At 44.3% G+C, this 23,479-nt stretch overlaps 1 protein-coding gene and 1 pseudogene across 1 annotated transcript in view; one reads left to right on the plus strand and one right to left on the minus strand.

The window, feature by feature from the left end:
- LOC134957703 (uncharacterized) overlaps nt 1-23,479 on the plus strand; it is a 685,812-nt gene that overhangs the window by 265,794 nt on the left and 396,539 nt on the right. The window lies entirely within an intron of this gene.
- On the minus strand, nt 6,721-6,839 carry LOC134939790 (5S ribosomal RNA; annotated as a pseudogene).

Consider the following 23,479-nt stretch of genomic DNA (forward strand, 5'->3'; position numbering starts at 1 on the left):
CAAGAGCAAGGTGACTCTGCCCTGGAAACCCTTATATCAGGAAATTCCAGGTGCTGCTGATCATACACCTGAGATTCTCCTACTGCTTCCAAAACCTGGTCTGGATCCTCCACATTACTTTCACATGGAAAAATGCTGTCTCTGCCACACTCCTCCACCCTTAGCTTCAACCACCCTGGTGAAGCTACACTATTTTCAGGCGAGCTCTCTGCTTCGTCCACCACCACCTTTTTCATCCGCCCAGGTACACAGCCTTCCACTACCTTCCAGAGGTCACCCACCTCACCTTCTTCTTGCTCCCCTAGCTTCACCATAGGGTTGCTTGGAGGAACAGGACCTTCACACCTCCTGGAAAGGGCATCAGCACTGAGGTGCTGTTTCCCAGGATGATGCCTTACCTCAAACTTAAATGGCTGCAAAGCCAAAAACCAATGGGTCACACAAGCATTCACCTCTTTGTTTGTATGCATCCACTGTAAGGGTGCATGGTGTGTGACCAACAAAAACTCTCATCCCAATAAATAATACCTTAATGACTCAACTGCCCATTTAATGGCCAAGCACTCCTGCTCCACAGTTGAGTACCTGAGCACCCTGGGCAATAAACTACAGCTAAGATAATGGAAAGGCTTCTCCTCTCCATCTACCTAGGTTAGAGGAGCTGCTCTAGCAGCGAAATCTTGAATGAACCTGCGATAATAACCGAGCAAACCGAGAAATGTCCTAAGTTGTGATTTACATTTAGGTCTAGACCAGGTGAGGACTGCTTCTACCTTACTAGGATGAGGTTTAACCTGTCCTCTGCCCACAATGTACCCAAATACTTGGCCTCAATCGATCATACCAATGGCACATTTCTCAGGGTTGGCGGTAAACCCATGTGCCCGTAGAGACTGTAAAATGGCTTCTACCTTTGGTAGGTGTGACTCCTAGTCATAGCTGAAAATAACAATGTCATCTAAATATGCAGTCACATATTACCTGTGGGGCCGCAGCAACTTATTCATAACTCTCTGGAAGGTTGCTGGGGCACCATGTAAACCAAATGGGAGCATTTTATATTGGAATAAGCCTTCTGGAGTAGAGAATGCTGTTTTTGCCTTAGCAGCTTCTGTTGACGGAATCTGCCAATAACCTTTTGTCAAATAAAGTGTGGAGAGATATTGACTATTGGCTAAATTTTCTACCAACTCATCAACCCGGGGCATATGGTAAGAATCAAACCGGGACACTTGATTTAATTTACGCAAGTTATTGCAGAACTGTAAGACACCTGAAAGTTTTGGTACTAGGACAATTGGATTTTTCCACTTACTGGTGGATTCCTCTATAACCCCTAGGTGTAACATCTCTTCCACCTCCTGCTTTACCGCTGCCCTCTTCGTTTCGAGTATGCGATATGGCCTCTGTTTTATGACCACCCCGGGTAGAGTCACAACATTGTGTTGGATGATCTGTGTCTTTCCCGGAATGGCAGAAAACACATCTTGGTAGCATTTCACCAAGTTTACCACTTCCCATTTTTGTTCAGGAGTAAGCGTGACTTCAATGGGTACCTGGCATTCTGAAATCTTTTTAGCTACCAAAGTGGGCTGATTGGCAATTTCCTTCCAGGGTTTTAACAGGTTTACATGGTAGATTTGTACCTCCCTACTTCTACCCTCCTGTTGGACCCTGTAATTGACCGGTCCCACTGCCTCGATGATCTCATAAGGGCCCCGCCATTGTGCATACATCTTGCTTTCTGTGGTGGGCACCAGCACTAACACTTTGTCTCCCGAATTAAAGGACCGATTGACTGACTTACGTCATACCTCTGTTTCTGACCTGGTTGGGCCCTTTCCATGTGTTCGTTCAGTAGTGGCACAATCTGTCTTAGACGGCCATATAACTGGGCCACAAACTGAACGACGTTAGGGTCCTGGCAGGGTTGTTCTTCCCACCCTTCTTTTAAGAGATCCAGAATTCCTCTGGGCTGTCTCCCATAGAGGAGCTCAAAGGGACTAAACCCTGTAGAGGATTGGGGTACCTCTCTGACCGCAAACATCAAGTAAGGTAGGAGCAGATCCCAATCTCGTTTTTCTTGTGACTCTGCCCTCTTTATCATTTGCTTAAGGGTTTTATTAAATCTTTCTAACAGGGCATCTGTCTGCGGGTGGTACACCGAAATGGCAATCCTGTTTATGTTTAGCAATCGAAATAAATCTTTCACGAGTTTAGACACGAAAGGTGTACTTTGGTCCGTTAAGACCTCTTTTGGTATTCCTAAGCGGGTATACATGGTTAGTAGTTCTCTGGCATTTGTGCCAGATTTCATATTGCGCAGGGGTATAGCCTCTGGGTACCAGGTGGCATAATCAACTACCACCAATATACTGTATATTGGTGGCCTCATGCTGATTTTTCCACTGGCCCTATCAGATCCATATCAATCCGCTCAAAAGGTACAGAAATGATAGGGAGGGCTACCAGTGGAGCTATAAACTCTGGTCGAGGGGCCGTCCTCTGGCAGACTGGGCATTCCTGACAATACCTCTTAACAGAAGCATAGATTCTGGGTCAAAAGAACCTTAACCGGATGCATTGGAGTGTTTTCTCCTCCCCTAGATGGCCACCCCACAAATGCGTATGGGTAGCTTCTAACACCAAGCGCTCCAGTGTTCGGTGAAACAAGAGCTTATCTACCTTTTTCCCTTGTAAAGTAGCGACATGATATAGCAAATCATTTTCCAAAACAAAATATGGTACTCCCTCTGATGGTAAAGCATCAACTACCCTGTCATTAACTACTTTAACAGTCTCAGAGGCGTGCACAAAATTGCTGTCATCGCGTTGATCTCTCCCAAAGTCCTGCAGTGATATCGTCTCGCCAACTGTGTTCCAATGGGCCTTTGACTCAGTCTCTTGCGGTGGTTTGGGACCTGCAGCCTTTCTCCCGGATGCTAAACTTTGGTAGTCTCTGGATTCTGAGTTGTTTCGGTGGTTGACGGTTTGTTGGTAGCATGCCAGTTAACCAGCTCCTGTAGCAATGGAAAGTCTCGGCCCAGGATCAGCGGATACGGGGGGTCTGGAGGTCACTGCTGCGACCACCTTTAATGACCAACCTTGAACGGTCAGGGGTAAGTAGACATGTGGGCACTCCTTCAACTCCTCCACATCGCCATGGATGCACAACACCCTGACAGGAGGCTGGACCTACAACAAGACAACGGGCGATCTGGCACAGGTAAATATGATAATTTATATATTGAGAGAAAAAGACCAAAATTGGACAGTGAGTTACCCTTATTAGTAGGAAGGAAAAAACATGTGTTACCGTTTTTTCCTATAGTATGCTGTCCTAGTTGGTGGTGCGCCCAGAGCCAGAAGTACGCAGACTTGCAATGGGAGAGAAAAGAAGGCTCTTGTGTGGGCACACTCTTGTAAGAAAAGTTGATACTATGGGGTATATTTACTAAGGTCCCGATTTTGACCGAGATGCCGTTTTTTCTTCAAAGTGTCATTTCGGTAATTTACTAAGCAAAAATCTCGGCAGTGATGAGGGCATTCGTAATATATTGGAAGTCCTAGGAAAAAATCACGAATCAATACACCATCGGTCAAATACGCCTGCAATTTGGTAGAATTCGGTAATTTACTAAAAAGTGCAAATCACAAACACTGCCGACAATAGCCAAACACTGCCGTGCTGAAATACAATTCGTGAAAAAGTGCTAAAAAAAAACAGACCTGCTTTTTTATCCCGTGTTTGGATAGGCATGCACGGATCCATGAGATCCGTGCATGTTTATCAGTGGGAAGGGGATGGGAAAGTGTTATATTTTTGGATAAAAAATGCGTGGGGTCCCCCCTCCTAAGCAAAACCAGCCTCGGGCTCTTTGAGCCGGTCCTGGTTGCAAAAATATGGGGGGAAAAATGATAGAGGTTCTCCCATATTTAAACAACCAGCACCGGGCTCTGCGCCTGGTCCTGGTTCCAAAAATACGGGGGACAAAAAGCGTAGGGGTCCCCCGTATTTCTGAAACCAGCACCTGGCTCCACTAGCCAGATACATAATGCCACAGCCGGGGGACACTTTTATATAGGTCCCGGTGGCCCTGGCATTACATAACCAACTAGTCACCCCTGGCCGGGGTACCCTGGAGGAGTGGGGACCCCTTCAATCAAGGGGTCCCCCCCCTCCAGCCACCGAAGGACCAGGGGTGAAGCCCGAGGCTGTCCCCCCCATCCAAGGGCTGCGGATGGGAGGCTGATAGCCGTTTTGTAAAAAAATGAATATTGTTTTTAGTAGCAGTACTACAAGTCCCAGCAAGCCTCCCCTGCAAGCTGGTACTTGGAGAACCACAAGTACCAGCATGCGGAGGAAAACCGGGCCCGCTGGTACCTGTAGTACTACTACTAAAAAAATACCCCAATAAAAACATAAGACACACACCTTGAAAGTATAACTTTAATGCATACATCCACACCTCCATATACACATACTTACCTTATGTTCACACGAGGGTCGGTCCTCTTCTCCATGTAGAATCCATGGGGTACCTGTTGAAAAAATTATACTCACAAAATCCAGTGTAGAAGGCTCTTCTTGTAATCCATTTGTAATCCAGGTACTTGTCAAAATAAAAAAACGGACACCCGACCTCGCACTGAAAGGGGCCCCATGTTTTCACATGGGACCCCTTTCCTCGAATGCCAGGAACCCCCTCTGACTTATGTCTAAGACGGTTCCATCAGCCAATCAGGGAGCGCCACGTTGTGGCACCCTCCTGATTGGCTGTGTGCTCCTGTACTGTATGACAGGCAGCACACGGCAGTGTTACAATGTAGCGCCTATGCGCTCCATTGTAACCAATGGTGGGAACTTTGTGGTCAGCGGTTGACCGAAAGTAACCTCACCGCTGACCACAAAGTTCCCACCATTGGTTACAATGGAGCGCATAGGCGCTACATTATAACACTGCCGTGTGCTGCCTGTCATACAGTACAGGAGCACACAGCCAATCAGGAGGGTGCCACAACGTGGCGCTCCCTGATTGGCTGATGGAACCGCCTTAGACATAAGTCAGAGGGGGTTCCTGGCATTCGGGGAAAGGGGTCCCATGTGAAAACATGGGGCCCCTTTCAGTGCGAGGTCGGGTGTCCGTTTTTTTATTTTGACAAGTACCTGGATTACAAATGGATTACAAGAAGAGCCTTCTACACTGGATTTTGTGAGTATAATTTTTTCAACAGGTACCCCATGGATTCTACATGGAGAAGAGGACCGACCCTCGTGTGAACATAAGGTAAGTATGTGTATATGGAGGTGTGGATGTATGCATTGAAGTTATACTTTCAAGGTGTGTGTCTTATGTTTTTATTGGGGTATTTTTTTAGTAGTAGTACTACAGGTACCAGCGGGCCCGGTTTTCCTCCGCATGCTGGTACTTGTGGTTCTCCAAGTACCAGCTTGCGGGGGAGGCTTGCTGGGACTTGTAGTACTGCTACTAAAAACAATATTCATTTTTTTACAAAACGGCTATCAGCCTCCCATCCGCAGCCCTTGGATGGGGGGAACAGCCTCGGGCTTCACCCCTGGTCCTTGGGTGGCTGGAGGGGGGACCCCTTGATTGAAGGGGTCCCCACTCCTCCAGGGTACCCCGGCCAGGGGTGACTAGTTGGTTATGTAATGCCAGGGCCGCCGGGACCTATATAAAAGTGTCCCCCGGCTGTGGCATTATGTATCTGGCTCGTGTAGCCCGGTGCTGGTTTCAGAAATACGGGGGACCCCTGCGCTTTTTGTCCCCCGTATTTTTGGAACCAGGACCAGGCGCAGAGCCCGGTGCTGGTTGTTTAAATATGGGGGAACCTCTATCATTTTTTTTGCCCATATTTTTGCAACCAGGACCGGCTCAAAGAGCCTGAGGCTGGTTTGGCTTAGGAGGGGGGACCCCACGCAATTTTTTTTTTTATTTTAACACTGATTTATTTTTTTACAAGGTGCACAATGAAGCCCAGCACGGATCTCTCAGATCTGGCCGAGATTCATTGTATTAAAGTCGGCAGTGTTTTACAAGTCACTCACGTAAAACACTGCCAAAAAAAACGAATGACATCGACATCGGTAAAACCGAAAATGCAGAATACGGCTGCTTAGTAAATTAGTCATACTAAATTCAAAAAGTTGCAAATTTACACTTTCGATGTCATTCTTGATTGAACTTTGACCTCAAACGGGAAAATACGATTTTTTTAGTAAATATACCCCTATGTGTGAATTTGGAGAATACTTAAGACATAACTTTTATTAATACTATTAAAACAAAATTGCCCATCCCAAAGATCTGTGAAAACAAAGATTTGAAAAAATGTTAAAATGTTCTGGTCTCTTTATTTCAAAGAGTATTCGGAAAGGTTGTAGACATTGGGTTGTCATAACCCCATTTCCCCTGACCAGTACAGGGTTTCTGTATTGATGGAACCGGGGGTTGGTCAAAACAAGATTTTTTAGGAAAGTCCGAATAACTTAGCTATGAATAACTAGAATGGTAATCAATGGTCACCACACTAGGGATTATATACCTGAATTACATATAAATACCATATTTGCAGGCAGAATTGAAGGCATCAAATTGCAGTCAAAAAATTATAAACACAGTAATAGAAAAATGCGGAATAGGATTAGTGGTGATACTGCTGTTGGTGTCTCTTATCACATAAAATAGGAAATTAATTCCTGCTCTACAACACCAGGTATTCGCAGGCAGTCTCCTCTCCTGATACTAACCCGGCCCAACGCTGTTTAGCTTCCAAGATCGGACGAGATCGGGCGCTGACACCGTGGAATGGGAATAGAGATTTATGTGTACACCAATGAGAGTGCACCTATATAAGAAATAAGGAATAAGAAGAAAAGGAGAAGAGATAGGAGATAAGAATGTAAAGTGGGTGAAAATATGTGGATCTGCTTTCCACATTAGACACGGTTCCAAAGTTCCCACCAGTGTGGTACAATGTTTCGGGAATCATGGATGACAGTCCACGAAATTGGTGAGTAGAGAGATAAGATAAACAATTTCTTCAATGAAGGAATAGATATAACAGGCTGGTTGCTTCAGCAAGATAGTAAAGTGGCTTTGCTGCTACACAAAATATAATCACAAAGGACTAGATGTTCCAACAGTAATGGGAGGAACTCCCTAGTGTCTCACCCTTAGATTCTGGTGTGACTGAAAATCATATTGTATCACACAAAGGAAAATCATGTTTAGAAGGAGATATATCCCCATGCAAAGTTTGTAAAATGTAGTATAAATAGCAAAATTCAAAACTGTAAACAAGTTCTCACATTATCAGGGAGAGTATGACTCAAACACCATACGTCAATGTAGGATATATACGATATAGGACTTTGTGAATGGATTGCACAAAGGAAGGTATATAGCCGTCAGACAAAAACTGTGAACAAAAAAACAAATATGTCCCAATATGAGTATGGAAAAAAATGCAGCAAGAATGTCTGTGTTTACAAATAGAAAAATCTATCTATAATAAATTAGATGCCAAATTTATCTATCGGTAATTATGAAAAAAAAAAAAATATATATATATATATATGGTATAAGTAAATAATAACGCTATCCTGGCCTCAGTTGAGAAAAACTGAGAATATGGCCCATATCAAGGAGAAGCCCCTATACAACAGAACCACACTGATATGTAACAGGTGCAAATAGGCAAAAAAATATTATGTAATTTCCCTGAATAAAGTGTTGCTATCTGTGGCGCATGTCCACAAGATAGAGGGGGCTTACGAATCTCCAATTCCTCCAGAAAACCAGGTAAGCAGATCAGGTATCAGGATGGTGCCATTATAGGACTGTGTGAGCGGACCCCCCTGCAGAAAACGCGTTTCGCCCGTAGGGCTTGTTCACTTCCGGGTGCCGTTTAACATTTTTTCAAATCTTTATTGTTTTCACAGATCTTTGCGATGGGCACTTTTGTTTTAATAGTATTAATAAAAGTTATGTCTTAAGTATTCTCCAAATTCACACATAGTATCAACTTTTCTTACAAGAGTGCGCCCACACAAGAGCCTTCTTTTCTCTCCCATTGAAAGGAGGCTGGACCTAGTCAGCTCCCAGAGGAACCACAATGGTGAGCTCACTGCTGGTATACACCAGGGCCCAAATCTCCCGGTTTTCCACCTGTACCTGCACCCGGAACAGGAAGGACTCTGCTTGGGATACCCCTGCTGCCGCCATGCTGACCAACGGCCGAGCCATTTTCCCCGCACTACAATCCATCGGCTCGCCCTGTTTCGGGCATTCCCGCCGCACATGACCAGGTTTGCCGCACTCAAAGCACACCAAGGGAGGCGGAGCCTTTGGTTTAACTACTGGGACTTGAGTTCTGGGTTTAGGTGGTGGCCCGTATCCTGACCTGGATTTATTCAGCTTTTCCAGTGTCAGGTGCCGCTCAATCACCACTGCCAACTCCTCAAATGTCTGGGGGTCAGCCTGAAGGGCCCACTGCTGCACTGAGCGGTCTAACACCCGCATAGCCTGGTCCAGTGCGACTACTTCCACAATCTGTACTGCAGAGTTTTTATCCGGCTGCAACCAGGACTTTGCCAGTCGGGCTAGTTTGGCCAGCTGAATCCTGAGAGACTGAGCCCTCCAGCTGCCAGTTATAGAATTCTTGGGCTTTGCTGGGCCCCGTCACTCCAATCCTATCCAGTATAGCCTTTTTCAGGCTAGGATAGGAGCGTGCCTCAGCCACAGTCATGTCCACATACACCTGCTGTGCCTCCCCTGTTAAACAGGGAGCCAGCCTGTCAGACCATTACTCCGCAGGCCATCCCAACTGCGTGGCCCTGCGGGCAAATGTGCAAAGAAATACCTCTATATCATCCACTGGGGTAAGCTTTAGTAACCTTTCCCGCTCTGGCTCAGATTTTTTAAACGCTTTTAACTCATCGCACAACATTTGAATTTGACTTTGCCGTCTTTCAGCCTGGGTTCATTGCCCCTCATGTAACATCTGAATCTGGGGTTGTTGCCCCTCATGTAACATTTGAATCTGCCCAGCTGCAAGTTCAGCAAGTTGTTTTATTAACTCCTCCATATTGCCCTGCATGGCCCTTTAAGGACAAATCTCGTAGGTTTAATATAATGTGTCAGGCTTATCAAACAGTCCAAGCCGACACCCGCCTGTTTTGCTGGCTATTTAACACATAACAGCAAACAGTCTGCCTATAATGCTATGGCCCTTTAAGGCTGCCACTTGCCCTGCATAACCAGAGAGGAAGAAAAGTTGCAGTTTAAACACTGGTATGTTTACCAACAGTTTCTGCTGTATACCGTGTCCTTGCTCGCAGTCTCCACCACTTGTGACAAGGATCACAAACACGGGGACTCAGATGAACACTTTCGGTGTTTATTTTGAACAGCAGGTCACCACATATCAAGTTAAATCCATATGCAGTCGGTATTACAGCCAGTAGCATACAGGCACACTCAGCATAGCAGACTCTTGATAGGCTCCAGTGGTCCCTAGTCTAACCCACACAACCCAACCTATCACTTGGGTAGCTATTCCACCATCAAGAGCAAGGTGACTCTGCCCTTGAAACTCTTATATCAGGAAATCCCAGGTGCTGCTAATCACACACCTGAGATTCTGCTACTGTTTCCAAAACCTGATCTGGATCCTCCACATTACTTTTACATGGAAAAATACTGTCTCTGCCACAATATGACCTTGTTTTTATGTATATACAATAAATTTTATTATGGAACATGTTGCCACCATGTTTTGACTCTTAACGATGTGAATTATAAGTGCCTTTTGTAACACAGGGTGTTGACTCAACCCTCAGGCGCCAGCTCACCTATTGTTGTGTGTGTGTGTGTGTGTGTGTGTGTGTGTGTGTGTGTGTGTGTGTGTGTGTGTGTGTGTGTGTGTGTGTGTGTATATATATATATATATATATATATATATATAATGTCCAAACTTTTGACTGGTACCGTATATACAGTATATATGCACACAAAATCTAATGATCTTTTGCTATACATTTTGTAGGCTACATACGGAATGGGTGGTCTTCAGTTTGCCAGCTGTCGGGATCCCTGCGCACAGTATACCGGCGCCGGAATCCCGACACCCAGCATACTGACTCCTTTTCTCCCTCTTGGGGGTCCACAACCCCCTTGGACGGGGGAATAGATAGCGTGGCGAGCGCAGCGAGCCCGCAGGGGGCTCATCTGCGCTCGCCCAGCTGTCGGTATGCTGGAGGCCCGGGAGGCCGGCCGCTGGCATACTATACTACACCCATACAGACTGCATGTCTGTGAACAAACACATAATTCAAACTTGTATTCATCTAAATTTTTTCTGGGATGTTGAATTGGCATTTATGCAGTGCCAGCTCTACCATTTAGGCAGCTTTAGGCAGCTGTCTATGGCACCAGGATCTGGGAACCACTGAGTCTGCCTATCACAAAATCCTTGTAGTACGTAATGCAAGTGGTGGCTGTGGAACGTACAAGTTTTGCCTAGGGTGACAAGAGACCTTGGGCCGCCCCTGCATTTATGGATGGTAAATGGGCAGCATCAATGCAAACGTACACAAAGGAATTGATCTGTGGGTTTGTTGGGGTATATCATGGATGTGTTGCAAGAGATGCCTTCTGTCATGATTATGCACGGTGGACGCTAAATATAGACTGATCTCCTGTACCAACTGAGGACTGGTTGTGGGGCCAATGACTGTGATGATGGCTGCTGAACGGAGCAGTAGGGAAGTGCTTTTACAAAAATGCAGGTGTATAGTTGCATTAACATTCCATTCCCATTCTGTTTGCCACGTCCTTCTGGAGTTAATTTTGCATTATGACAGAATTCCAAATCAGACTCTATATGTTATAATAAAACTTAGAAATAAGAATTGATCATGCAGTAATAATAACAATTGTGTACTGTATTATTAGTCACTAGTGAAAACATTTCCAATGAGAAACCTTTAAACCCTTCTCCAGTCCTTAAAAATGATGTTAATTGCCAACTAATCCAAATGCAATCAGTAGAAAACATTTATGACAAATGTATACTTGAGAAGAATGTGTGTTCTGGTTCTCCATCCTGTGGTAGTTTGCAGAAATGCAACATACAAGAACAGATATTAGACTATAGTGATGGTAGAGTATGTGCCACTTACAAAGTATCTTCTAAAACTACAGTGTTCAACCCCTTTAAAAGTATAACATTTGACTTTAACAAGAACATAAGGGTTCAATCTAGTTTTTTCTTCAGCCATCATTTTTCCTTTAAAGATGTAGAAAACCCTCAACACATCACAATGACAGCAGTATAGTGATGCAGCCTGCAGACTCAGCAGCGGCAGTACGTAGCAGGCCGAAGGGTTCAGCCAAGGCTAAGACATGAGCTGATTACATGAGTCTGACATCATACACTGAGATGACCTTTTCATCCAGCTGCCAAGTTCCCCCGCCATATTGCAGTATTGTTCCTGCTCATTTACACCTGTGATTCTTTTTAAAGCAGGTACTGTATCCAGCAGATTAAAGAATAACATAGTATACAAGGAAGAAACAAACTACAGTAGGAAGGGAAAGTGAACAATACATAAGAAGAGTTATAATTATGAAATATAAAGTCATTTTCCAGTTTTAGGTTATTTTCCACACAATAGAGTCTAGGAATAGTGAGGGTAAATATGTGCATTCTGGTATGGCAATTTTTCCTGGTGACCTTTTTGATAATACTTTGGTATGTCTTTAAAAATACTCAGGACCGTAACTAGGGTGGTACGACATGTTCCATGGCACAGAGTGCCTCATGGCATGGGGCGCAGTTCGGTGGTATCTGTCAGTTTTCGGTTTCAATCATTTTCACTGCTAGCTTCCTCCTCATTGATCTCTGGCATCTCCTGGCCGCCCCTATCTCCTCCATGGCTGATTCACTTGGGTCCCTAAGCACCTATCACATGTTTTTTGCTCCTGCAAAGGAAGGCTGCGAATTCTAACTATATGAAATGCCTTGTAATTGTCAGTCACAATATACTTTTTTTTAAATAATCAGTATTGCAGCTAAACAGATCTATTTAGTGTGTGGCTGCAGGGGATCGGATGTGTGGCTGCAAACTAATTAGCAGGGCTGTTTCTAGCCAATTGGCACCCAGTGCGAGATATATAAATGATAAATGCGGGACCCCCCATTGACATTAAACAAATGTAACACCCCCCCCCCCCTTCCCCTACATAGATATAAAGAATACAAATTTGCACTCGCCCAGCAAGGGGGTGTGGACTCACTATAATGGACGTGGTCTCACCTGAAGAGACTACCCTACACCCCAGTTTTTGACTCTGCGCCAACAGATCACGGCCACCACAGGGGAAAAAAATAAATTTCACCATATTAAGCCCCACACCGTAATGCCCCCTGAATCATATTATGCCACATACCGCAATGCCCTCGATACATTATGCCCTACAGTAATCCATCTAATTACTTATAAATTACCTGCTCATTGCCCAGGGTTTCACGCGTTGGGTGTCATGCTGGTTGCCAGGGGTTTCATGCTCTGGGATCCATGCTGGTTTGCCAGGGGTTTCATGCTCTGGGACAGGTGTCATGATCATTGCCAGGGCTGTGTAATGGCAGTTGTTAGGGCTGTGTAATGCTCATTGTCAAGGGTGTTTACAGTGTCCTCCAGCTCGCCAGCATCTCCATCCTCCTCCGCCTGCTCCCACCCACCTGCCAGTTGCTCCTGAGTCGTCCTGGTGCTCCCCCTCCTTCCAGTCATTAGAACTCTGCTTAGGGGCGGAGTTTCGTGTAATGACGCATTTGCATTGTGACGTTACGATGCAATACAAACGCCTCACCCACTGCAAGAAATGGCACTGCTACTTATAGATACCTAGTACTTGAACTGACATTTACAAGTAGCTTCATATACAGTAGTTAGAGTTCACATGTTTCCCATGCAGGAGCAAATAGCTCCATGAGTAAGGTGCCTGACTGCAGTGGGACGGGTTCAAATCCTGGTTATGATGGTATTTTAAAATACGTGCCTTAAATAAAAGAGGATGTGACTGAAGGTGCACATATGCTAATAAGAATAATGATAGTTTATTTTTATCAATGAACAAAATGCAAAGCTAATTACCATCAGCATAAAGAAGAACAAGGAGTCCTGGAAGTGATGACATGGCCCCTATAGAGCCCTGATCTCAACATCCTTGAGTCTGTCTGGATTACATGAACAGACAGAAGGATTTGAGCAAGGCTACATCCACAGAAGATATGTGGTTAGTTCTCCAAGATGTTTGAAACAAACTTCCTGCCAAGTTCCTTCAAAAACTGTGTTCAAGTGTATCTAGAAAATTGATGCTGTTTTAAAGGTAGTCCAGCGACCAACTCTGCCTGTCAATCAGGTAGAGGCGATCGCAGGGCTAAGACAGCCGTCGGCTGTCTGGCATGCGCCGGTGCACTGCGGCGCCAGCGCATGCACAGTTCAGACCTGATCTCTGCTGTACCCCACTGTCTCTCTCCCTCCCTGACACTCTCTCTCTCTTCAACACTGTCTATCTCTACCTCTCTCCCTGACACTGTCTCTCTCTACCTCTCTCCCTGACACTGTCTCTCTGTCTCCCTCCCTGACACTGTCTCTCTCTCTCTCCCTGACCTCATCTCTCTCTCTTAGGTACTTTGTGGAGGATGTGCCTGCCACACTTAGGTTAACATATGTGCAATGTATTGCTTCTTGTCACTACTGTACCTCCTGATGCAAATCCATTTAAGATTCTAATGCTGTATTCATTTTTATGTTTTTGCCTATAATAGGCTTTCATGTTATTACCTATATTGTTCTTTGATATACTGTATGTTATTGCTCTGATGAATAAAACAAATGTTGGAAAAACTGGGCTAGAGAATACGGTTTGCAATAAAGAATATCAGAGATATTAGTCAGATTATGTCATAATAAATGTGCCGAATTGGCTGATATTTATTTAAGATGAATATTTATTAGTAGCATTGCTGGAGCAGTAAGATTTTCTAAATACAAAATTTGCCATATGCCACACCTGCTATATTTCTCTTTTAGAGGTAAATAAGTGACTGATAAGTTAGTGTACAAACTAGATTTGGGTTGATTTGCAGAACTTGATACATTTCTGTCTTATCTATAGGTGCTACAGTAGGGACAAGTGCAGGGGCATATTAAGAGATGAGGGGGCCCATGTGCAAAGTCTGTCCAGGCTCCCTCCTCTCTGTCTTGCTGACAGCATAATGACATAGGTGGTCATTCCGAGTTGTTAGCTCGTTGCCAATTTTCGCTATGCTGCGATTTGTTGCTAATTGCGCATGCGCAAGGCACGCAGGGCACATGCGCTTAGTTATTTAACTAAAAACGTAGCAGTTTTGCTGTGGATCCTGCGGCGCTTTTCAGTCGCACTGCTGATCGGTGAATGATTGACAGGAAAGAGGCGTTTCTGGGTGGTAACTGAGCGTTTTCTGGGAGTGTGCAAAAAAACGCAGGCGTGTCAGGGGAAAACGCGGGAGTGTCTGGAGAAATGGGGGAGTGGCTGGCCGAACGCAGGGCGTGTTTGTGACGTCAAACCAGGAACTAAACGGACTGAGCTGATCGCAATCTGTGAGTAGGTCTAGAGCTACTCAGAAACTGCAAAGAATTATTTAGTAGCAATTCTGCTAATCTTTCGTTCGCTATTCTGCTAACATAAGATACACTCCCAGAGGGCGGCGGCCTAGCGTGTGCAATGCTGCTAAAAGCAGCTAGCGAGTGAACAACTCGGAATGACCCCCATAGTTTCTGTGTAAGGCTACTCCCACACATAGCGGCCAAGCGGATCCCGTTCAGCAGGACCCGCTTGGCTGTAAGGAGACTGCAGATATGCAAGTGCCCACACATGTGCGGCATGTTGCGGTTGAGCCGGATGGCAGGATGACGGGATTTCAAGGTGAACACATACATTTCAATGTATGTGTTCACACAGTGCGGCTGTGCCACACTGTGTGCTACTGAAATCCCGTGTGTCACTGGCCAGATCCTGTTCTATGGGATCCCGCAGAACAGGATCCGCGTGCACACAGAGCCCCCCTCCCGGCCAAGTGGGTCCCATTCAGTGTAACCCACTTGGCCGCTATGTGTAGCCGTAGCCTAACTGATCGACGGCACCGCTAGTAGACTCTAGAGGGAAAAGTTTACTAAGAATCAACTTTGGATGAGATTACAAGTGGCCTTTAATCACCCCTTATTGCTCTTAATCGCCGGAACAAAAATCACACAGTTACTAACAAGCGTTTTCACTAGCATCTTTATCTTTTGATGGTGTATGTTGTAGTTTTTTTGTCATGGGAAGTCGCTTCAAAAGTCACATTTGAGTGTGCTATAATTCACACTAGAATGCCTCAGAAGATGCATGCCAACACAAAGCTAATCATACCTCAATTTGTACCACAAGTCGCCAGAGCTGTAACTAGACTTTTTGGTGCCCTGTGCCGTATAGAGCATTGGCACCCTCCCCCCATCCCCCCCCCCCACACACACACACACACACACACACACACATTTCTTTTTTTCCAATAGGGACATAAGGGGCATGACAAGATCAATCATAGAGATATATACTGCACACACATTTATAGTCCACTGCAAGAGAATGGATTTGGACATAAATACTCTTTACACCACATTCATGCACTTAACTTGAGAGCATGTTGTTATTCAGATACAATACCCTCTATTAAATAACACATTTAAATATACTGCCATACCCAGGATTCAAACATATAACCTGTTGAATTCTAACCAAACACCCTACTCATTGAGCTATTTGATCCTGCATAAAAATTCTGAACACTATATGAAGCTACTGGTACTTTGTAAAAATAGGATTTTAATTACCTACTGGTAAATCTTTTTCTCGTAGTCCGTAGAGGATACTGGGGTCCATTTAGTACCATGGGGTATAGACAGGTCCACTAGGAGCCATGGGCACTTTAAGAATTTGATAGTGTGGGCTGGCTCCTCCCTCTATGCCCCTCCTGCCAGACTCAGTCTAGGAAAAGGTGCCCGAGGAGACGGAGATACTTTGAGAGAAGGATAGATAAGGATAATGGTGAGATTCCGAACCAGCACACTCAACAAGAGGAAAGCCATGCTAACCAAACTTGAAACAGGAACAGCAACGGCTGAACCAACATTACTTAACCAAGTAAATGCATGAAGACCGAAGCACCGGGCGGGCGACCAGTATCCTCTACGGACTACGAGAAAAGGATTTATTGGTAGGTAACTAAAATCCTATTTTCTCTTACATCCTAGAGGATACTGGGGTCCACATTAGTACCATGGGGCTGTACCAAAGCTCCCAAACCGGGAGGGAGAGTGCTGAGAATCCCGCAGAAGTGATTGACCAAACTGAAGGTCCTCAGATGCCAAAGTATCGAACTTGTAGAACTTAGCAAACGTGTTCGAACCTGACCAAGTAGCCGTTCGGCAGAGCTGTAAAGCCAAGACACCCCGGGCAGCACCCAGGTAGAACCCACCGACCTAGTAGAGTGGGCCTGTACAGATTTTGGACACAGCAAACCTGCCGTGGAATAAGCATACTTAATAGTAAGCCTGATCCAGCATGCAATGGACTGCTTTGAAGCAGAACACCCAATTTTATTAGGATCATAAAGAACAAACTGAGTCAGATTTTCTGTGATGAGCTGTTCGCTTTACATACACCTTCAACATCCAAAGACTTTGAAGTAGCAGAGGTGTCGGTGAACCACAATAGGTTGGTTGATATGAAATGCGCACGCGACTTTAGGAAAAAATTGCTGATGAGTTCTGAGTTCAGCTCTGTCCTCATGGAAAATTAAATAGGGACTTTTGTGAGGCAAAGCCCCCAGCTCCGACACACGTCTTGCTGAAGCCAAAGCCAACAGTGTGACGGTCTTCCACGTAAGAAATTTTACGTCCACCTCCTGTAATGGTTCAAACCAGTCCGATTGGAGGAACAGCAGCACCACATTGAGAACCAAAGATGCCGTGGGAGGCACAAAGGGAAGTTGGATGTGCAGAACACCTGTCAAGAACCTCTGGACCTCAGGGAGAGAAGTCAATTGTTTCTGAAAGAAAATGTACAAGGCCGAAATCTGGACTTTTATGGAGCCCAGACACAGGCCCACATCCACGCCTGCCTGCAGAAAAAGCAGGAAACGTCCCAGATGAATTTCCGCCGCAGAATAATTTCTGCTCTCACACCAAGAGACATATTTCTTCCAAATACAATGGTAATGCTTAGACGTTACCTCCTTCCTGGCTTGGATCATAGTTGGGATGACCTTGTGAGGGATCCCACTCCTGGCTAGAATCAGCCGTTCAACTTCCATGCTGTCAAACGTAGCTGCGGTAAGTCCTGAAAGACGAACGGGCCCTGTTGTAGAAGATGCTTGCGAAGAGGTAGAGGCCACGGATCTTCGAGGAGCATCACCAGAAGGTCCGCGTACCAGGCCCTTCTTGGCCAGTCTAGAGCAATGAATATTGCTTGAACCCTTTCACTTTTTATTTAGAATTCTTGGGATCAGAGGAAGTGGAGGAAACACATACATCATCTGATAGACCCATGGAGTCATCAAGGTGTCCACCGCCACTGCCCGTGGGTCTCTCAATCTGGAACAATACCACTTGAGCTTCTTGTTGAGACGAGAAGCCATCATGTCAATCTGTGGATATCCCCATCGACTTGTCAAGCACCTGAACACTTCCAGGTGAAGGTCCCACTCCCCCAGGTACAGGTCGTGTCTGCTGAGGAAGTCTGCTTCCCAGTTGTCTACTCCTGGAATGAAGACCACTGACAACACCACCACATTTCTTTCTGCCCAGAGGAGAATTCTTGACACCTCTGACATTGCTGCTCGGCTTTTTGTTGCGCCATGACGGTTTATGTACGTCACTGCCGTCACATTGTCCGACTGGACCCAAATGGCCCGATCTTGAAGATGTGAGGGCTGCAGAAGGGCAGTGTATATGGCCCTGAGTTCCAGAATGTTGATTGGAAGGACGACTTCCTGACTTGACCATCTTCCTTGAAAATGCACCCCCTGGGGGACTGCTCCCCAACCTCTGAGGCTTGCATTTGTGGTTAACAGAATCCAGTTCTGAATTCCGAACCTCCGACCCTAGACGAGGTAAGAAGTCTGTAGCCACCACAGAAGGGAGATCCTGACTTTTGGCGACAGACGGATCCTCTGGTGCATATGAAGATGTGATCCGGACCATTTGTCCAACAAATCGAGCTGGAAGGGTCGTACATGAAACCTTCCATATTGAAGAGCCTTGTAAGAGGCCACCATTTTCCACAGAAGGCGAATACACAAATGCACCGACACCCGGGTTGGCTTCAGGACACCCCGAACCATCGACTGTATTACCAATGCCTTTTCCAATGGGAGGAACACTTTTTGCGACTCCATGTCCAGTATCATGCACAACAAAAAGGTTAGAGTAGTCCACAAGCACTACTGGGTGATCGTACTAAGAATTCCTAAAGAACTCCTTCTGAATAATTTCTGCAATATGGATAGGAATAAACACCATTCAATGTTCAATCAGTTGTTTTCTTCCATTAAATGTTCACCTCTGGACTGACCTCCTCTTAATGGGGGATGTACATCAAAAGGTTTCTTGCAATCTTCATATATCACATCACACACCAGCTATTAGAGATCACCCTCTCCCTCAATAGAGACGCTCACCTTAGGTAAGTACCCTATGTGCCTTGAAAGGTTTCTTTCTCTGTATCACGCCTCATACCTTCTCCAATGGTCCCGACGTCATCCACCACAGCAATTATTATCATAAACGATGTGGACAAGGTGTCAGCAATTCATCAAAACATCAAAAGTTTATTCCAGACAGAGCATAAAACATATCTTGCATTTAAAAAACAAAGAAGAAATATCCCCAATAAATGGCCATGGGTTTGTCCTATCATACCCCCCTAGGAAACCGATAGGGAATGATATTATATTCCTTGTATACAAAGAATTTAGATTTTATCCAAACCACGGTCCCTAATTAGGGTTAAGAAAATGGAGCAAACCTTACCACCAGGGGCCTAAAAAGATACCAACGCGTTTCAGATATTCACTCCTTCCTCAGGGCATATCACAAAACAGACGCAGTTGGCTTTTTATACCCACTGACCTATTACCATAACCTCCTAAACCAATCAGAATCCTGGAGCTCCAAACATCATTAAAAAAATCTCTCAACCATATGTCTTAGACACCCAAAACATATATTAAGATATCCTCCACCTTAATATATATATATATATATATATATATATATACAGGTTGAGTATCCCTTATCCAAAATGCTTGGGACCAGAGGTATTTTGGATATCGGATTTTTCCGTATTTTGGAATAATTGCATACCATAATGAGATATCATGGTGATGGGACCTAAATCTAAGCACAGAATGCATTTATGTTTCATATACACCTTATACACACAGCCTGAAGGTCATTTAATACAATATTTTTTATAACTTTGTGCATTAAACAAAGTGTGTCTACATTCACACAATTCATTTATGTTTCAGATACACCTTATACACACAGCCTGAAGGTCATTTTATACAATATTTTTAATAACTTTGTGTATTGAACAAAGTTTGTGTACACTGAGCCATCAAAAAACAAATGTTTCACTATTTCACTCTCACTCAAAAAAGTCCGTATTTCGGAATATTCCGTATTTCGGAATATTTGGATATGGGATACTCAACCTGTATATATATATATATATATATATATATATTTAAAAAAAATCTAAATTTCAGCAATAAATTTAATTTTATACATAAATTGGTTAATCCCATTCCCTGTTCTGGAATGCCGGAATGCAAACTCCATCATAAAGTCCTTTAATATCCAATCCTGGATTATTTTTCCATAATTTATCCATTGCCTCAGCACCCATACGGCCGGTAACTTCTGGTCGTCCAACCCCCAGTGCATCATGGTCCACCAAGCTTTATTGTTCCTTGCGGACTTGTACAGTGTTACCATGGTTCCTATATGTCCATAGTGTGAACTCTGACTGCCGCGCCCTTGGTCGGAAGTAGCGGTGATGTGTTTCCTGTTTTGTGGAACGCAAACAGGAAGTGATGTTGGAACGCATCAGCTTTTTTTGTTCTCAGCACTAATACCATGCACGGACTCTGATATAGAGGATGGAATAAACAAAACACAATTTATTAGGCACCAACATCAATATACCATCCCCCTTTTCCATTATACAGTACCTAACATCAAATACTGTGCATCTCATACCAATACCTATCGCTCCACAAAACACTTAATTCGTACACTAGGGACCAATGGAGAACCTACTAATACCAATGTATGAATCAGCTGGATATACAGAATGGTTTTTATCAAATCTTCTACCCTCATCGGTCAGCACCATCTACTTTCTCATAGGAACCATTTCATTTCAAATTCTATATTAAGTACACTAGGGTCCAAGGTTCCAAGCTCATAGATAGTTCTCATTTCTGTTTTAGCCAACTGTATTTCCCCATCATTCATCCTCCAATTGTGAACCACCGTTTTTATTCTACAGAAGTGTACTAAATGTTCAATATTGCAATTATGAACCTTACTGAAATGGAAAGAAACATTGTGGGTCTCTACACCTTTTCTAATGTTACGAACATGCTTCGCCATTCTTGTTTTTAGAATTCGGGTGGTCCTCCCCACATATTGCGACCCACAAAAGCATTCTAGCAAGTATATGCAATTCTTGGTGTTGCACGTTATGAAATCCTTTATACTATAGGTCTTATATGTCTGTGTGGACCTATATTGAGTAATTTTACTCTCCTTGCTTTTACATATCCTACACATAATGCAAAAACCACACCTAAAGAAACTATTAGATACATTTCTAGTGGGCATTCTTGGAGCCATTACCACACTTCAAACTATGCTCTCTTTAAGGTTTTTAGCCCTTCTATAGACAAATCTTGGCGTCTTAGCTACATATTCTTTGAGGCAAGGGTCCTTCTCTAAAATGGACCAATGGCGTCTTATTCGCTCAACCTGTTTATGTTGACTGTTATATGGCGTAATAAATGGAATGTCCACCGACATATTATTCCCCATAACAGGTGCTTTGGTCAACTTATACAAATGGTCATATCCACCAGAAACCTCCATAGCTGATTGAACAATGCCATGATCATACCCCTTTGTCTTAAACTGTTCCTGTAATATATGCGCCTCTTTCCAATAGACTTCTATATCGGTACAGTTTCTCCTAATCCTTTGAAACTGACTGACTGGAATACTCTTCAACCAATTTTGGTGATGATTGCTTATATAATCAATAAATGAGTTACAGTCAGCCAATTTGGTGTAGTTACTGGTTTTAATCATACCGTTTTCCACATAGATCCGGAAATCCAGGAAGTTCACCTCCACCTCACTCATATTAAATGTTAAGTGTATATTAAACTGGTTACTATTAAGATGTTTACAGAATTCATCCAGTGAATGATGATCACCACTCCACACAAAGAGTATATCATCTATGTAGCGATTCCATGACAGAAGAAAACAACTGATTGATCATTGAATGGTGTTTCTTCCTATCCATATTGCAGAAATTATTCAGAAGGAGTTCTTTAGGAATTCTTAGTATGATTACCCAGTAGCGCTTGTGGACTACTCTAACCTTTTTGTAGTGCATGTTAACTGAGGAGTGGTGGTCCTAAGAGTATAGTACAAAGCTGCTATTGAGGTGCAAGTTACACTTCTCATTTTCTTCTTTGTATTCCATGTCCAGTATCATTCCCAGGACTGGGAGCCTCCGTGTTGGCTCTAGGTGAGACTTTGGAAGGTTCAGAATCCACCCGTGATCCTGGAGGAGTGTGCTTGAGAGACCAATGCTGTCCAGCAACCTTTCCCTGGACTGTGATTTTATCAGTAGATCATCCAGGTACGGAATTATGTTGACTCCATTTGCGGAGCAGAAACATCATCTCTGCCATCACCTTGGTGAACACCCTCAGTGCCATGGACAGACCAAATGGCAGGAACTGGAACTGGCAGGGAAAGTTCTGCAATGCATACCGTAGATAAGACTGATGAGGTGGCCAGATCGGAATGTTAAGGTACGCATCCTTGATATCCAGAGACACTAGGAATTCCCCCTCCTCCAGACCTGAGATTACCGCTCTCAGGGACTCCATCTTGAATTTGAACACTCGTAAGTACGGGTTCAATGACTTGAGGTTCAGAATCGGTCTTACCGAACTGTCCGGTTTTGGTACTACAAACAAGTTGGAGTAGTACCCATTGTTGAGCAGATGAGGTGGAACTGGAACAATGACCTGAGTCTTTACCAGTTTTTTTTATGGCATGCTGTAAAGTAATACTTGCCTCTTGTGAAATTGGCAAGCCTGATTTGAGGAACTCCAGTCTGTAGCCCTAGGAAATAAGATCTATGACCAGGGGCGGATTGGGAACAAAAAGCGGCCCTGGAAATTTTTTTACTAGTGGCCCCACATGGGCAGCACCAGAGGTGTAAGGTATAGCCATGGGCCATGGCAGCAGCACCCTACCCCCAAGACTTTCCAGAGAGTGGGCATGTCCAGCATCAAGGGGGAAGTTAAAAAGAAATAAAATTAAATATTATGAGCACATTATATGATACACCTTCAGAATTTAGGAAACTTATCCCAACCACTATTCACTCAATCTTATATGTCAGCCAAGCAGGCAGACAGAGCATACACTAGATCACAGGTTCTCAAACTCGGTCCTCAGGACCCCACACGGTGCATGTTTTGCAGGTCTCCTCACAAAATCACAAGTGAAATAATTAGCTCCACCTTTTAAAATGTGTCAGTGAGTAATTAATACACCTGTGCAGCTGCTGGGTTACCTGCAAAACATGCACTGTGTGGGGTCCTGATGACCGAGTTTGAGAACCACTGCACTAGATCATCTGCAATCACAGGCTAAGTGGCAAAGTAATTTTCATATATGCAAATTATTTTGCATCTTATTCATTATGTCTATAAAAAGCAGTGGCAAACGCAGGATTTTAAAAGGGGGGTTTCCAAATAATGCGCTGTGTGCTCTGGGGGACATCGCCGGAGGGGGGAGCTTTCACTCCCCCGCTTCAGCAGACAAGATGTTAATACATCTTGTCGCTGTCCCTTCCTGCTTCACCTCGTTAATGAGGCGAAGCAGGAAGTGTTATAGCAGCACGACGCATGCCGCTATAATGCATTTACCCCATAGACTGATGCACCATGAACATCCTCCCTAAGCCACATAGACTGATGCACCATGAACATCCCCCCTTAGCCGCATAGACTGATGCACCACAAACACCCCCCTCCCCACAGACAGAAGCACCATGACTACCCA

The sequence above is a fragment of the Pseudophryne corroboree genome, chromosome 1, assembly GCF_028390025.1.
Source record: "Pseudophryne corroboree isolate aPseCor3 chromosome 1, aPseCor3.hap2, whole genome shotgun sequence".
NCBI lineage: Eukaryota > Metazoa > Chordata > Amphibia > Anura > Myobatrachidae > Pseudophryne > Pseudophryne corroboree.